Here is a 17002-nt window from a genome sequence, read left to right on the forward strand (position 1 = left end):
CGGCCCTTGGACAGGCCGGGGGAGGCATTTAAATGCCTCCCCGATCCTTCCAAAGGGCCCCCTGGCCCACCCACCTTGGAGTCGCCGGGGTTTTTTTGCTCTCCAGGCCTTCCCTCTGTAGCCACGCACGCAGAGGTTTTGGCTGTAGTGGGCGTGGCCAACTCTGAAGCCGGCCGGAACGCCGTTCCTGTGTGTTCCTGCCCCAAAGTAGCCCTGAATTACCATCGTCATTATAAAAAAGATTTTCAGCTGCCTTCCCACCCAACGCTATATTTATTTATTCACTTCACTTATACTCCGCTTTTCTCTAAAGTGAGGATCCAAGTTGGCTTATGATCTCCCTCTCCTCCATTTTATCCTCATAATGACAACCCTGTCAGGGAGGACAGGCAGGCCCGAGGTCTCCAAGGGGGCTTCTGTGGCAGCGTGGGGACGTGGAACCTGGGTCTCCCAGACACTGATTTGACATTCTTGACCACTACACCCCACTGGAAGGCAGTGGACGTTAAAAGCATCAAAACGTTTGAGCCATTCAAAATAAAGTGAAAATTGTGAAATACTTCAATTAAAAACACATAAACCAACAACACAAGACAGAGGGCTGGCCAGCAGCAGGACTCATTTTTTAAAAAAAGCAGGAGGGGGGTCTTCCAGCTTCCTGGGGGGGGGAGGAAGAGATACGGCTGCCGCCTCTCTTAAAGCACGGGCAGTAAGAATTTGTATCCTGACCTCTGCAACAGCTCAAGGATTGAAATAAAACAAAAAGAGGATCTTCCTTGCTGCAATCTCCCAGCGACTAACGTGTGCAAAGGCTTTTCCTTACTTAAAGGCATTTACTGCTGAGCAGCGCAGCTCTTGCGTTTTGCCTTTTCCCCCAAAGCATCAAGAATATTCACAGTCTATGATAAAAGGGGATCCTATAGATCACTCTGCATTACTTCCGTGCCAACGAAAGTGATGGGCCACGTCAAACGAGAGCCGTGTTTTTGCCACAACACTTGATTTGTCAGACAGATGGATAATTGAAAGGCCAAGCGCTTGTCCGCTGAGGAAAACGGCGGCAGGGTCAGAACGGCCAACATTCCAAGCCAGACTGCTGATCGGCATATCCCGAGTGACGTTTCTGCACTCAGGATTCTCGGAGAGAGCCGGAATGTCGTCTGATTTGTAGCGGGGCGCTCACAGCAGATGAGACGTCAAGACATCCCAGCCGAACCACAGCCCCATATCAGAGCAAGAGGAGGACAAAGAGACCATTACTAAGCTTTTGATCTTGGCCCCATCCTGCATTTACCAAAACGTAGGGTGAACAGTAAGGGACTTAGCTGCAAAACAGAATTACGATTCCGCACTGTCGTTCTTTTATATAATTGGCAATGTGATTAATTGAAGCCTTGTGTGTAAGATCCTAAGGGTAGAGGAATTCCTTTGTCCCACGCTAGCTAGACCTGGGCAGTTGTGCATGAGCATTTCAGTGCTGGGTTTGCACGGCAAAGAGTAAGTAACACACTAATTTTTTAAAAAATTCCAAATAACCGTTCTCGAAATAATAAAATGATAAAAGGGTTGGAACACTTTCCCTATGAGGAAAGGTTAAGGCGCTTAGGGCTCTTTAGCTTGGAGAAACGATGACTGAGGGGTGACATGATTGAGGTTTATAAGATTATGCATGGGAAAGAGCAGGTAGAGAAAGAGGTACTTTTCTCCCTTTCTCACAATACAAGAACTCGTGGGGGCACTCCATGAAATTGCTGCGTGGTCGGGTTAGAACGGATAAAAGGAAGTCCTTCTTCACCCAAAGAGTGATTAACACTTGGAATTCACTGCCACAGGAAGTGGTGGCGGCTACAAGCATGGACGGCTTCAATGGGGAATTAGATAAGCATATGGAGCAGAGGTCCATCAGTGGCTATTAGCCACAAGGCAAGTGATGCTCTGTCTTCTTGGTGCTTGGGGAGGTCAACAGTGGGAGGGCTTCTAATGTCCTGGCCCCACTGGTGGACCTCCTGATGGCACTGGTATTTCTGGCCACTGCGTGATACAGAGTGTTGGGCTGGATGGGCCTTTGGCCTGATCCAACATTGGTGTCTCTTATGTTCTTATGAAATGAGTGGGGGCAGGAGTTTAGCAGGATTCTACTAAAAAAGGACCCCAGAACCCAGCCCCAGACGTGGTTCCTGGCTACTTACAAGTATAATCCAACTGCCGTCCTATCAAATCCAACATAATTGTAGGTGGGGAAATGGCTCGGAAAGACCAACAGTGTCATATTTAATTTTCAAAAGCAATGAAATAGAGAGGATTAGATACAGAAGAAGAAGAGATTAGATTTATACCCTGCCCTTCACTTGGGAGTTCTCAGACTGGCTTACTGTCTCCTTCCCTTCCTCTCCCCACAACAGACACCCTGTGAGGTAGGTGGGGCTGAGAGAGCTCTGAGTGAACTGGGAATGGCCAGAGGTCACCCAGCTGGCTGCATATGGCGGAGTGGGGAAATCAAACCCGGTTCTCCAGATTAGAGTCTGCCACTCTTCCCCCCCCCCAAACGGGCAAAGCCCTTATTCTTCATTATTTTAAACATATATATAAACCAACAAACAAACAAGATGAAATAAAATGAAGATCCTTCTCCGGAATTATTGACTATAAATACAGCAGAAAAACCTAAGCCCTATCTTACCTTCACATATGGTGGAGGTGTGATAAATTGCAAGCATTTTGGGAAACAAATACACAAAATCTTTTTAGAGACGTTTAAAATAAACATCCCTCTAACGCCTGAAACATATCTGCTTAATATGATTCCGGATAATATAAAAGACCACAAACATATAATAATTTACACCTTAACAGCAGCAAGAATGTTGATAGCTAAACGTTGGAAGTCGAAAGCCATTCCATCCATAAAAGAACTTAAACACAAGATTCTGGATATAGCGGAAATGGACAAGCTGAGGTTGTTGCTGTTCAGTCGCACAGTCGAGTCCGACTCTTCGCGACCCCATGAACCACCTCATGCCAGGCCCTCCTGTCTTCCGCTGTCCTCTGAAGTTGGCTCAATTTCATGTTCGTTGCGTCGATGACACTGTCTAACCATCTCATCCTTTGCCGTCCCCGTCTTCTTTGACCTTCAATCTTTCCCAGCTTCAGGGTCTTCTCCAGTGAGTGTTCCTTTCTCATTTGGTGGCCAAAGTATTTGAGCTTCAGTTTCATTATCTGGCCTTCCAGGGAACAGTCAGGGTTGGTTTCTTTTAGGACTGACTGATTTGATCTCCTTGCAGTCCAAGGGACTCTCAAGAGTCTTCTCCAGCACCATCGTTCAAAAGAATCTATTCTTCGGCGCTCGGCCTTCCTTATAGTCCAACTCTCGCAGCCATACAGGACTACTGGGAATACCATTGCTTTGACCATGCGGACTTTTGATGTCTCTGGACAGTAACAAAAGGCTAAAAGCTGAGTTTAGCATTGAACAATAAACCAGAGGATATCTTCTGGAATAGATGGAAGATAGTTTACGATTGGCTAAAACACAAGAACATAGAATAATATTTAGTTAATGCTAGTTTAAAGTAACAGATTGAAAGTAACAGATGGACTTATATTCGGAATTTATGTATAACTTAAAAGTTGACTTATGTATGATCTTGATGTGAAAGGAAATGTAATTATGAAATAAATTTATTTTAAAAAATAAAAAAAATAAAAACCTAAGCCCTCTTTGAGTGTGGATCCAACCACTCATAGAATCTCCGCCATACATTTTGAAAAGTCCCATCTTCTTTTCCACGTATTTTCAAAGTAAGATTGTCCAGTTCTGCCATTTCTAGAATCTTAGTTACATAGTCTTTATGAGTTGGGCAGTCTTCTTTCTTCCAGTGTTTAGCAAGTGTCATTCTGGCTGCTGTTACCAGATGTGTGCATAGATAAACATCTTTCTTCTGCAGTACGTCTGGCACGATATTTAATAAAAACATTTCTGGTTCAAACGGAAGTTTGGTATTCATTATTTGTACTATACTAACATAAATTTCTTTCCAAAACTTTCTGATTTTATCGCATGTCCACCATACATGATAAAAGGAACCTATTTTAACTTTACGCTTCCAACACTTATCAGAAGAATTAGAGTAATAATGGGCAAGTCTATCAGGGGTTAGATACCATCGATGAAACATCTTAAAGAGATTTTCTTTCATAGAGACTGCTTTCATATAGTTTACCGTCTGCCCAATTTTACTCCATTTATTTAACTCAGTGTCATGACCTATATTCCTGGCCCATGAGATCATGGATGTTTTCACTTCTTCATCAACCATTTCATAATCTAACAGAAAATTATACAGTTTTCGTAGAGTCCGCCACTCTTAACCACTACACCAAAAAGCTGGGGGAAACAATGTTCAAGGAAGTCAGAATCCTTCAGGAAACTTTAAAGCCATTTCAGATGCAGAGTAGAAAGAGCACCGGGAAAGTCCAAAAGGAACGCCATGGTTAAATAGCAGAATTAAGCTCGTTTTACAGTGTAGGTGTGTCGGTCTGCAGCAGCACACCTAGATTTGAACCCAGGAGCACCTTTGAGAACTAGAATTCAGGGGTGTGTCAGCTCTCAAAAGCCAGAGCTCCCAACAGAGACAAAGCTTGCTTTGTTTGGTGTGGAAGTCAGTCTGGTGCGCGGACTGTAATCTGGGAGAGCCGGGTTTGATTCCCGACTCCTCCACTCACAACTGCTGGATGACCTTGGGAAAGCCATAGTTCTGGCACAGCTGTCCTTGAAAAGAACAGTTTCTGTCAGAGCTCTCTCAGCCCCACCTACCTCACAGGGTGTCTGTTGTGGGGAGGGGAAGGGAAAGGAGTTTGTCAGCCGCTCTGAGACTCCGAGTGAAGGGCAGGGTATAAATCCAATCTCTTCTCTTCTTTTTCTTTTGTCAGATAACTGCCGCAGGGAAGTGTTGACTCTTGAAAGCTGACACCCCAAAATTCTTGTTGGTCTCTAGGGTGCCTGAATCTAGCAGGACAGAGAGGCAATAAAGCAGGGGTCCCCAAACTTTCAAGACCTCTGGGCACCTTTGGAGTTTTGAGAGGGCAGTGAGAGCCACCCCAAAATGGCTGCCACACGAGACACCGCCAAATGGAATAGGGGGTGGGCTGTGGCTCAGTGGCAGAGCCTCTGCTTGGCATGAAGAAGGTCCCGGGTTCAATCCCCCGACGTCTCCAGTTAACAGGATCAGGTAGCACATGATGTTGGTCTCTAGGGTGCCTGAATCTAGCAGGACAGAGAGGCAATAAAGCAGGGGTCCCCAAACTTTCAAGACCTCTGGGCACCTTTGGAGTTTTGAGAGGGCGGTGAGAGCCACCCCAAAATGGCTGCCACACGAGACACCGCCAAATGGAATAGGGGGTGGGCTGTGGCTCAGTGGCAGAGCCTCTGCTTGGCATGAAGAAGGTCCCGGGTTCAATCCCCCGACGTCTCCAGTTAAAAGGATCAGGTAGCAGCTGATGTGAAAGACCACAGCCTGAGACCCTGGACTGGCCTAGATGGACCAATGGCCTGATTCCAGAGAATGGATCTTGCTCGAAGAGGTGGAAATGTTGCCCAAATCAGGAATGAAAATAAAAATGCAAACAGAGAAACCAAAAGTGTATGAAAGGACTCCCAAAAGAGGACACAGACTTTAAATTCCCCGCACGAGTCTTCCCTGCAGAAGCGGTAGCACACAGACGCTGACGTTCAAACACCTGCTCTCAAGGAGGGAACCTGAAGCACTATGTCAAACAGAAGCGAAGAACAGAAGAGAAACAGAGGAGTGGACAGAACCGGAAGCTTTAGTACAAACTGAAATGAAAATTTAATGAGACGGTATTAGGCCTAGCGTTTTTGAACAAATATAAAAATGTTGTTCTTAATTTTTTTTTTAAAAAAAAATTGGCTTCTGTCTCAAGCCAGCCACCTGACCAGAGGACTGGAAGGCAGCATACAGCCAGTCTTTGAAAAAAACATTGGAAGTAGGCAGTGTTCCCTCTAAGCTGAGTTAGTGTGAGCCAGCTCACAGTTTTTTAGCCTCCAGCTCACAGATTTTTGTCTTAGCTCAGGAAGGATGGCTCCAGAGCAAACTAATATATACAGTAGCCAAATTGCTCGCTCGCAACTTTTAATGCCAGTAGCTCACAAGGTAGAATTTCTGCTCACAAGACTCCACAGCTTAGAGGGAACATTGCTGGCCACATGCCTTTCCGACAGGTTCTAGGGGATGCAGGTGGCACAGCTTGACTCCAAGAGGGAAAGGGCTGGGAGCTTACAGTGTCATCAGTGAGAGGAGATGGAGAATGAAAGTGGCTGGGCCTGACGTCTCCCTTTACGATGTTGCCACCAACAGGGTCTTCTCAGAACTATCCATTCTGTACCCGTGTTCTTTCCTGTTGTCTTCATGCTGACTGTCCAGTTTCATTTCAACAGGCTAAGAGGATTGTGGGCAGGATTGTACCTGCCATTGCCACGACAACAGCTGCCGTCGCCGGCCTGGTGTGCCTGGAGCTGTACAAGCTAGTGTGGGGACACAGGCGTCTCAGCTCCTATCGCAGCACTTTCCTGCGGCTCTCAGAGCCTCTCCTCCATCGATGCCAGCCCCATTCGCCTCAGCCAGCGTACAAGGTGAGGCCTGCTGTAATTTGGCTTTGGTCCCTGTGTTCATCGTGCTTATATTGAATCAAACCACTGATCCATCAAGGTTGGTGTTGTCTACTTAGTGGCTCTCCCAGGTCTCAGAGGAATTCTCTCAAATCCCCCAGTACCTGGTCCTTTCAACTGGAGATGCTGGGGATTGAACCTGGGACCTTCTGGGACCCTTTCAATACAAGAACTCGTGGGCACTCCATGAAATTGCTGAGCGGTCGGGTTAGAACGGATAAAAGGAAGTACTTCTTCACCCAAAGAGTGATTAACACTTGGAATTCACTGCCACAGGAAGTGGTGGTGGCTACAAGCATGGACGGCTTCAAAAGGGAATTAGATAAGCATATGGAGCAGAGGTTATTAGCCACAAGGTATAGATAGGGACTCTGGGGCAAGTGATGCTCTGTCATCTTGGTGCTTGGGGGGGGTCAACAGTGGGAGGGTTTCTAATGTCCTGGCCCCACTGCTGGACCTCCTGATGGCACTGGTATTTCTGGCCACTGTGTAATACAGAGTGTTGGACTGGATGGGCCTTTGGCCTGATCCAACATTGGCGTCTCTTATGTTCTTATGTTCTGCATGCCAAGCAGATGCTCTACCATTCAGCCACAGTCCCTTCTAAACCCCAACGGACAAAAAAAATAAATCAAAGGCTGTTTCGAGTAGACAGGGACAGGAAATCAGCTGGTTGCACCAACTGGACAAGGTCTGTCAGAAAAAGAAGCCCTGCCAAAGTGGCTAGCCATTCTCAGAAAGATCTGGATGAAACGGAAGACATCCAGAGAGCAGCAGAAGAGATTCTAACAGGAAGATCAGGTATCCCAAAAGGGAAACCGTCGTAAAAAAGGGCATAGTTGAACAAATTGCTCCCATGGCTTGTGAACTCCCCTATCAAAGATGACCCCACAATGCGCACTAACTTAGCACACTTCCATTTTGATAGAGAAATGCTGATCCTCAAAATATGAGCAGGCCCAGAAGTATTAATGTAAAATGGGGTGCTATAATAAAACCTGATTCTACAGGGGGTTGACCTCAGTTCCGTGCTGTCAATAGTGACAGTTTGGAGGACATTAATTTTCAGTGTATCTATCAGCCAGAGTCCTTCAGGTGTGAGTTGATAACTGTTTTTCATTATTTTTATTATTAGTCAAAACATTTCTTAACTGCCTTTCTTCCGTATGGAGCGCAAGGCGAAGATAAAACCCACAGAGTAAAAGACATTAAAAACGTAAGAACCAAGATTTTAAAAAAATCACAACTTAGAACTGATAGTAAACTTAACCGAATGCAGTCCTAATAAGTCTGTCTTCAACTGCCTCCTAAAAATTGAAAGTCACGGGGGCAGGCACACGTTCCCAGGGAGATGGTTCTATAATCGTGGGGCTGCCACCGAAAAGACTCTCTCTCATGCGCCCACCAGACGAGGTTCTTTGATTGGTGGGACAGTCGGGAGGGCCTCTACCCACGACCTGACTTCCTGGGTAGGAACATATGGAAGACTGTCCTTCAGATCACCCAGTCCCAAGCAATGTAGGGATTTAAAAGTGAAAACAAACAGCTCTAATTGAGTCGGAAGTGCAAAAAAAAATCGGCCTAATTTGGATTCGGCCGAATCGGGTGGAATTTGATTCGGCTGGCCGAATGACCCCCGAATGCCACTTTCGGCAATGCAAGCCAATAGGGGTTGCATTCGGCTGGCTGAATGACCCCCGAATGCCACTTTCGGCAATGCAAGCCGATAGCGATAGGGGTGGCATTCGGCCGACTGAATCACATTTGGCTCAATTATACCCTCCCCATAGGATATAATAATTCCCCCCTTGAAGGGGGGGGGTATCCTATCACGGAAGAGAAGGCAAATTGCCTTCCCTTCAGTGAAGGGAGCCGGCTGCCCCACAAGCTAGCCTCCCCGTGCCTTCCCCGGCTCACCCGCCAAAGCGGGTGACCTGGAGAAAGCCTGCAAAGCTCTCCAACAGAGAAGCCATGTTGGATCAGGGCAATGGCCCATCCAGTCCAATACTCCTTCTCACATAGTGGCCAAAAACCAGGTGCCATCAAGAGGTCTACCAGCAGGGCCAGAACTCCAGAAGCCCTCCCACTGTTGCCCCCCCCCAAGCACCAAGAATACAGAGCATCACTGCCCCAGACACAGTGTTCCATCTATATCTTATGGCTAATAGCCACTGATGGACCTCTGTTCCATATGTTTCTCCAGTCCCCTCTTGAAGCTGTCTGTGCTTGTAGCCACCACCACCTCCTGTGGCAGTGAATTCCATGTGTTCATTACTCTTAGGGTGAAGAACTACTTCCTTTATCTGTTCTTAAGCCTACAGCTCATTAATTTCTTGGAGTGCCCACAAGTTCTTTTATTGTGAGGAAGGGAGAAAAGGACTTTTCCCTCTACCTTCTGTATCCCATGCATAATTTGTAGACCTCTGTCATGTCAACCCTCAGTCAATGTCTCTCCAAGCTAAAGAGCCCTGACCCCTTTAACCTTTCTTCATAGGGAAGGTGTTCCACCCCCTTAATAATTTTAGCTGCCTTTTTTCTGCACTTTTTACAATGCTATAATATCTTTTTTGAGGTGCAGTGACCAGAACTGTACACAGTATTCCAAATGAGGCCGTACCATAGATTTATACAGGGGCATGATACTGATTGATTTGTTTTCAGTTCCCTTCCTAATAATCTCCAGCAGAGCATAGCATTTGCCCCCCCCCTTTTTGCAGTCACACACTGAGCAGTGTTCCGTAACAGGGTTCTGTGGGCCTCAGCGTCTAGTCATGCTGGTCACATGACCACGGGAATGTCTTTGGACAGCGCTGGCTCTTCGGCTTGGAAACGGAGATGAGCACCGCATCCCTAGAGTCGGATTCGACTGGCTTTTGAGCAAAGGAAACCTTTACCTTACACCGAGCAGACATCTTCAGTGAGCTATTTACCACCAAGATCTCTCTCCTGGTCAGTTATCACCAGTTTGGACCCTATCGACGTATATTTATATTTAGGATTTCTGGCTACCATGTGCATTACTTTGCAATTGCCCATGTTGAACCTCATTTGCCATGTTGACGCCCACTCGCCCAGCCTCAACAGACCCCTCTGGAATCAATGTTCCCTCTAAGCTGTGAAGTGCTGTGAGCAGAAATTCTACTTTGTGAGCTACTGGCATTAAAGTTGTGAGCGAGTGATTTGGGTATTGCATAAATTAGTTTGTTCTGGAGCCGTCCTTCCTGAGCCGAGATAAAAAGCTGTGAGCCGGAGGCTTAAATACTGTGAGCTAGCTCACACTAACTCAGCTTAGGGGGAACACTGTCTGGAGTCCTCCCTGGTTCTCGCCTCCCTGAAAGTGCCACCATTTTCCTTTTGCTGCTCCGGACTAACCTGGCTATCCATCTAGAATTAGTCTGGGGTCAAGTTTGAAATCAGAATGAGACACCCGGCTTCTTGCTTCTTGCCTGCAATGTGCCTCTGGCCAGTCTCCAGATGTGGTTTTGGTTGCCAGCGTGTTGCTGCCTCCTCCTCCTCTAGAAACAAGCAACATCTGGGTCCCCCCCCGCATTGGAAGAAAATCCATTTCTGCCTCCCCTCCTCCTATATATTGACACTGTTCACCCAGGAGGGCAGGCAGGCAGCTTTTCAGAGGCCAATGACGGGGCTTTTCCGACTAAGTAAACAAGACCTTGGAAAAGAGACTGCTGACTCTGTCTGCTGAGGTTTTTTGGTCAGCCCAGCTTCTGGGAATTTCCTGTGCTGAACTGCAGAGGAGCAGATTTGCTGCAGACAGCAAGAAAGCCCTCTGGGGAAGGACCAGAGGGAGGAGGGGCAAATCAGGCGACCATCTTCACGACACAGGCACGGATCTCATTCACCCGTCGATATTCTTTTGGCCTCTGCCAGGTCACACGGCTACAGACGCACACGGCGCTTGAGGATGGGCGGGGAGGGCGAGTTCATTTCTGCTGCGGAAAAAAAAAAAAGGCCTTCGGTTTGCTTTTTGTGTGTGTGTGTGGGCAAGTGTCTGGCTGTTTCCAGAGAGCTGCCGACAATGAATCCAACCCTCGTCCTCGAGTGGAATTAGCTAAGTCAGGGCTTCTTTACCCCGAGGGGAAGGCTGGCTTCAGTCTTGTGTGGTCTCCTTTTTCATAACAGCAGTCATCCCCGGACAGCCCAGGCTAGCCTGATCTAATCAGATCCCAGAAGCTAAGCACGGTCAGCATTTGGATGGGAGACCGCCGAGGGAGCCCAGGGTTGCTACGCAGAGGCAGGCCATGGGAAACCACCTCTGAACATCTCTTGCCTTGAAAACCCCACAGGAGTCTCCATAAGTCAGCTGTGACCTGACGGCACTGCCCGCCACCACCATAATCCCCACGGTCCAACAAAATATTTTCATCTACATGCGAGTCCGGTAGCATCTCGGAGATCAACAAGATTTTTTGAGGACTTCCGGTCATGGCGGCGCGCTAGAGCAGACTCACCTCCCGGACCTCCCGGGGGTGAAACTGCGCTCCAGCCGAAGGAGGGGGTGTGCAGGTTTTCAACCCCTCCCCAGGGACCCGGTTGAAGGGACCCTGGCCATGGAACTTCTGAGAGGTCGCCTCTTCGAGGGCGGAATGCCTGAGAATTGAGGTGCTTCTCCGTTCCGACGGTTCTCCGTGCTGTGAGACTGAATGGATCTAAGCAACACTAACCGGGGCAAGCACAGGAGATCGAGCGTTCAAAAACGAAAGTATAAGATTTTTGGGGTATAAGCTATCCAGAGTCGAAGTTTTTGTATCTGATGAAGGGAGCTTTGCCTCTTGAGATCTTCTGCCCTCAAAATCTTGTTGGATAAGGAGCCACTGGACTCGAATCTAGCTGCTCTATGGCAGGCCAACATGGCTGTCCTCGGAAACCAATAAGTTTTTAGTTTAAACAGCAAAAGTTCCTCTTCAGGATCTTTCAGTAGCTGAGGTATAAACTGTCGCTGTTAGCCGACCCGGACTATGCGCCCTTCTTAGGAACGTAAGAAATGCCGCTTTGCTGAATCAGACTGAAGCCTGCCAGCAACCACCAGAAACGGCCCAGAAAACGGGCCAGCGTCTTAACTTCGGCTAACCCCTGCTTTGCACAGAGAAGGTTCCGAGATTCATTTCTTCAGGCGACTAATATTTGTTCAAATGAATCGAGAATTCCGTGAGGTTTGCAACCACATCCTCCTGTGGATTTAGTTCATCTGCAGGGCACGGTGTGAAACTGAGCCTTCCGCCGCTCGGATAACAAACCTGGCCGCTGTCTCCACGGCTAGCTAGGACTGAACTGCATGATACACACGCAAACGTGTTTAATAAGAGACCTGAGGTTCCTTCTTCTAGGTTCAGCATCTGCGGAAGGGTAACTGGCAGGCGAGAAGAGGTGTGTGTGTGGGGGGGTATTTAAATTTTCTTCTGCCTGCCCTACTATTTGCTTTCCGCCTTAGCACCAGGGGGTTCCAAACCCAAGCTTGTGCAGTAAATGTGTTTTTGTAAGTGCAGCAGTGGGGGTGGGAGGAGTTGCCAAAGAATATGATGAGCCATGGCCCCCTCTCCGTTAGAAGCTGACTTGTACTGACTCGGACTTTTGTTCTGTCAAGGTAAATATTGTGTACTGAGACTGATAGTAGCTCTCTGGAGTCTCAGGCAGAGGTCTTTCCCATCACCCACTGCCTGGTCCTTTCAACTGGAGATGCCGGGGATTGAACCCAGGTCATGCACCTGGCTGGATGATCTTGGGCAAGCCATAGTTGTGATAAGAGCTGTTCTTGAAAAAGAGCAGTTTCTGTCAAGAGCTCTCTCAGCCCCACCCACCTCATAGGGTGTCTGTTGTGGGGAGGGGAAGGGAGAGGAGTTTGTAAGCCGCTCTGAGACTTCTTTGGGTAGTGAAGGGCGGGGTATACATCCAATCTCTTCTTCTTCTTTTACCTCACAGGGTGTCTGTTGTGGGGAGGGGAAGGGAAAGGAGTTTGTAAGCCGCTCGGAGACACCTTTGGGTAGTGAAGGGTGGGGTATAAATCCAATCTCTTCTTCTCTTCTTCTTCTTCTTCTTCTCTCCTCCATGCCAGGCAGATGCTCTGCCACTGAGCCATGGTCTTATCCCTCCGGCTTCCATGCACTGCTGTACTACCAATTCTTCTGCACATGGCTAGGAGCAAGGAGGATGAGAAATAGCAAGCTGGTGGGTGCTGGCAGGGACGGAGCGAAGGGCCCGCCCTGGAATAAACAGGGCCGTCTGCAGCTGTCCCACGCTGAGGCATCCCTGTGTTCTGCCGATTCCTGTGGTGCGTCTTCACATGCCGCTCGACGCGTGCAGCCCACATACAATGGCACCCTCTATCCACAGAAATCGGAGCAGTATCCCGGCCCCGCTGGTTCTGGCAACGCGTCCCAGGGCAGGAAGCCAGCCCCCCCGGGGGGGGCTTTCCTTTAGGAAAGACAGAGTGGTTTGTTTTTGCTGTCGCTCCCCTTACAATATCCTTCTCATTCCTAGTTTCTCTCCCAGACCTGGGAACAGAAGCGGCCCTTTCCCTTCCTCTGAATGCGGTTCCCTCGGTCTCTCTCTTTTTGCTCACTTCTCAGATGTGCATTGGAGCCTGCTAAATACCCCCCCTGCAAACACACACACATATATACACACACATACATACACACACACAACAATTCTCTGGCTTATTCTACCGTAAAGAGTCTCTGTCTGGTGTTCTTTCGCCCCACCCCACGGCGAGTAAGAGCCCGAACTGTGTTCCCGGGCCCACTGCGCTTTCTCAGCCCCCTTCTGATGCGACAGGAGAGGGATTGTGCCCCGATCCCCAGCCACATCCAAGAAAGGGAGGTTTCAGAGACCGCCCTGCAATGTTAGCCATGCAGCCGGACACAGACGCACTATTCAGCAGCCCGGGGACCATGCTCGAAAAGTAGCGTGTGCTTGGTCCACACCCCGTAAGCGAATACAAGCAATAAAACGTGCCGCTGCTAAAGCGATACAGGAGAGCTGAATGGAGCTGCTCCGATTTGGAAACGGCCAAATGTCCTCCGACCAATGTTCCCTCTAAGCTGAGACCGCCATGCAATATTAGCCATGCAGCCAGACACAGACGCACTATTCAGCAGCCCGGGGACCATGCTCGAAAAGTAGCGTGTGCTTGGTCCACACCCCGTAAGCGAATACAAGCAATAAAACGTGCCGCTGCTAAAGCGATACAGGAGAGCTGAATGGAGCTGCTTCGATTTGGAAACGGCCAAATGTCCTCCAACTGTGCCTCCTCTCTCTCCACTGGTGATTCTTACAGATGGATGGCTTTTGTGCGCTGGGCAGGATCATAATGCCAAGGAGAGAGAAAAGCACGAGGAGTCTTTCATGGAGCAGATGGTGACAAATGCTGATGAAGAACCTCCAGTCCGTTTTGTAGTCCAATGCAGCCCAGCTGCCTAGATGTAAGGGACAGGGGTGGTCTTCAAAGTCACCGCGTGGAAGAACTGGCTGATACCCACGACCCCCCAGGAACACATGTGCTGCCTGACGTTGAATCATAAGAACATAAGAGATGCCAATGTTGGATCAGGCCGAAGGCCCATCTAGTCCAACACTCTGTATCACACAGTGGCCAGAAATACCAGTGCCATCAGGAGGTCCAGCAGTGGGGCCAGGACATTAGAAGCCCTCCCACTGTTGACCCCCCCAAGCACCAAGATGACAGAGCATCACTTGCCCCAGAGTCCCTATCTATACCTTGTGGCTAATAGCCACTGATGGACCTCTGCTCCATATGCCTATCTAATTCCCTTTTGAAGCCATCCATGCTTGTAGCCGCCACCACTTCCTGTGGCAGTGAATTCCAAGTGTTAATCACTCTTTGGGTGAAGAAGGACTTCCTTTTATCCGTTTTAACCCGACCGCTCAGCAATTTCATGGAGTGCCCACGAGTTCTTGTATTGTGAGAAAGGGAGAAACGTACCTCTTTCTCTACCTGCTCTTTCCCATGCAATCGGACCATCGGTCCATCAAGGACAATCTGCAAAGCGAGCGTATCAGACTGACACCCGTTAATAGACTTAGATAGGTGTAACTTGGCTGCAGATGGCACCATCAAGCACAATAAAGTCTCGCACAGACTCACAGTGGGTGGAAAGACCTGCTGGAGGACACAGCATTATACAAATAACGCAGACCACAAGTGCTCAAAAGGTCATGCAAAAAGAGTAAATTTATATAACAAGAATAATAGAGGACCACATATATCAGTAAAACCAAATTACACCATATAATGTACAGGTCCATGACTAATGCAAATCCATAAATGGTACACAGACGAAATGCAAGTCCATGAATGTTACACAGACAAAGACGAAGACTCCGGATTTTGATCTTCGTTTCGATAGCTCTTCTTCAAGAAGTTCACACTACTTCATGAAGTACTCATAATGTACAGGAGACTTTAAAATGGTATATGTAGAAGGAAAAATCCTTAGCACAGCACTCACAGTGTATAAAAGCCTTCAGACCAGTATTACAGGAAAAAACTCAATCCTATTATAATCATTCAAAGCCGGGCACCAGATCAACAATAGAACAAACTCTCCAATAGTCGGTAATGATGTAATTTGGTTTTATATATATATGTGGTCCTCTATTATTCTTGTTAAGGAGCTGCGGTGGCTCAAGTGGTTAAGACGCTGAACTGCAGGCTGTGGAAGGTCGGTAGTTCAGCAGTTCGAGACCCGGGTGCCGCATGACGGAGTGAGCTCCCGTCTCTAGTTCCAGCTCCTGCCAACCTAGCAGTTCAAAAGCAAGAAATTGCAAGTAGATAAATAGGTACCACTTCGGTGGGAAGAAGGGAACAGCGTTCCGTGCGCCTTGGTGTTTAGTCATGCCCGCCACATGACCACGGAAACGTCTTCGGACAGCACTGGCTCTTCGGCTTTGAAACGGAGATGAGCACCGCAACCCTAGAGTCAGACTCGACTGGCTTTTGAGCAAGGGAACCTTTACCTTTTTATTATTCTTGTTATATAAATTTACTCTTTTTGGATGACTTTTTGAGCACTTGTGGTCTGCGTTATTTGCACAGCGCTTGCTTGCTTTCTGTGTATTGTATACTGTGATATCGCATCTGTTTATGGACACAGCATTATACAACTGAGCACACTTCTGATGGGGATCTTGAGACACAGAAAAACAAACGGTGCCTTGACCTGGCAAGCCGGATCTCGTCAGATCTCGGAAGCTAAGCAGGGCCAACTCTGGCAAGTACTGGGATGGGAGACCTCCTTGGAATACCAGCAGTCGGGAGGCGGGGGCAGGCTTTACTCTGCCACCACTCTGAATATCCTCCAGGCCCCCAGTAAGGGGTCGGTCACCAGAGGTCGCCATGACATCCAAGTGCACACACACACACATGCACAGATGGGAAAAAATACAAGAAAAAAAGAAATGGGGAATCTGCCAGTGGGAACTTATAACAATGGAGGCCCCTCAGACTAGGATGGTAAACGGCAAAAAAGAGACAGAACGTGGTGTGCGACTGGTCCTCAGGGCAGCCAGTCCTGGGTCTGGTACAAGATGCGTTCTTGAGTCTGCTCGGAAGAGAGACCAATGTTCTCAAATTTTACATGCGTCTAAGTGGGAAGTCTTGAGTCCCTTGGACTGCAAGAAGATAAACTCAGTCAATCCTAAAAGAAATCAACCCTGACTGTTCCCTGGAAGGCCAGATAATGAAACTGAAGCTCAGATACTTTGGCCACCCAATGAGAAGGGAGCACTCCCTGGAGAAGAAGACCCTGATGCTGGGAAAGTTTGAAGGTCAAAGAAGACGGGGACGGCAAAGGATGAGATGGTTGGACAGTGTCATAGATGCAGCGAACATGAAATTGAGCCAACTTCAGAGGACGGCGGAAGACCGGAAGGCCTGGCGTGACCTGGTCCATGGGGTCGCGGAGAGTCGGACTCGACTGTGCGACTGAACAACAACAACAAAGCGGGAAGCTGCTCAGAAAAATCAAAACAGGAATCTTCTCAAAAACGAGGGAATTCGTTGAACGCAGGCGAAAGAGAGAGGAAGATCTCTTTAAGAGGCCTGAGCCACTGGGAAAGGCGGGATACCGAGGAGGGCAGCGTGGCTCATGAGCAAAGGCCAGGCAATCGGGAAAGGCAGGAGGGGCTGCCTTGACAAAGCGGAAGTCCTACTCAAACGAGGAAGCCAAACCTGTTCGGGCAGAACAGCTGCAAGTGGACAACAATGAGTCCCCCTAGAGCAGTGGTGGCAAACCTATGGCACGGGTGCCAGAGGTGGCACTCAGAGCCCTCTCAGTGGGC

The 17002-nt window shown here is 48.3% G+C and overlaps 1 protein-coding gene across 1 annotated transcript in view; it reads right to left on the reverse strand.

The window, feature by feature from the left end:
• LOC107111375 (anthrax toxin receptor 1-like) overlaps positions 1–17002 on the reverse strand; it is a gene marked incomplete at its 5' end in the record, with an annotated part of 46523 nt that overhangs the window by 1377 nt on the left and 28144 nt on the right. The window lies entirely within an intron of this gene.

The sequence above is a fragment of the Gekko japonicus genome, unplaced genomic scaffold, assembly GCF_001447785.1.
Source record: "Gekko japonicus isolate JY-2015 unplaced genomic scaffold, Gekko_japonicus_V1.1 scaffold3859, whole genome shotgun sequence".
NCBI lineage: Eukaryota > Metazoa > Chordata > Lepidosauria > Squamata > Gekkonidae > Gekko > Gekko japonicus.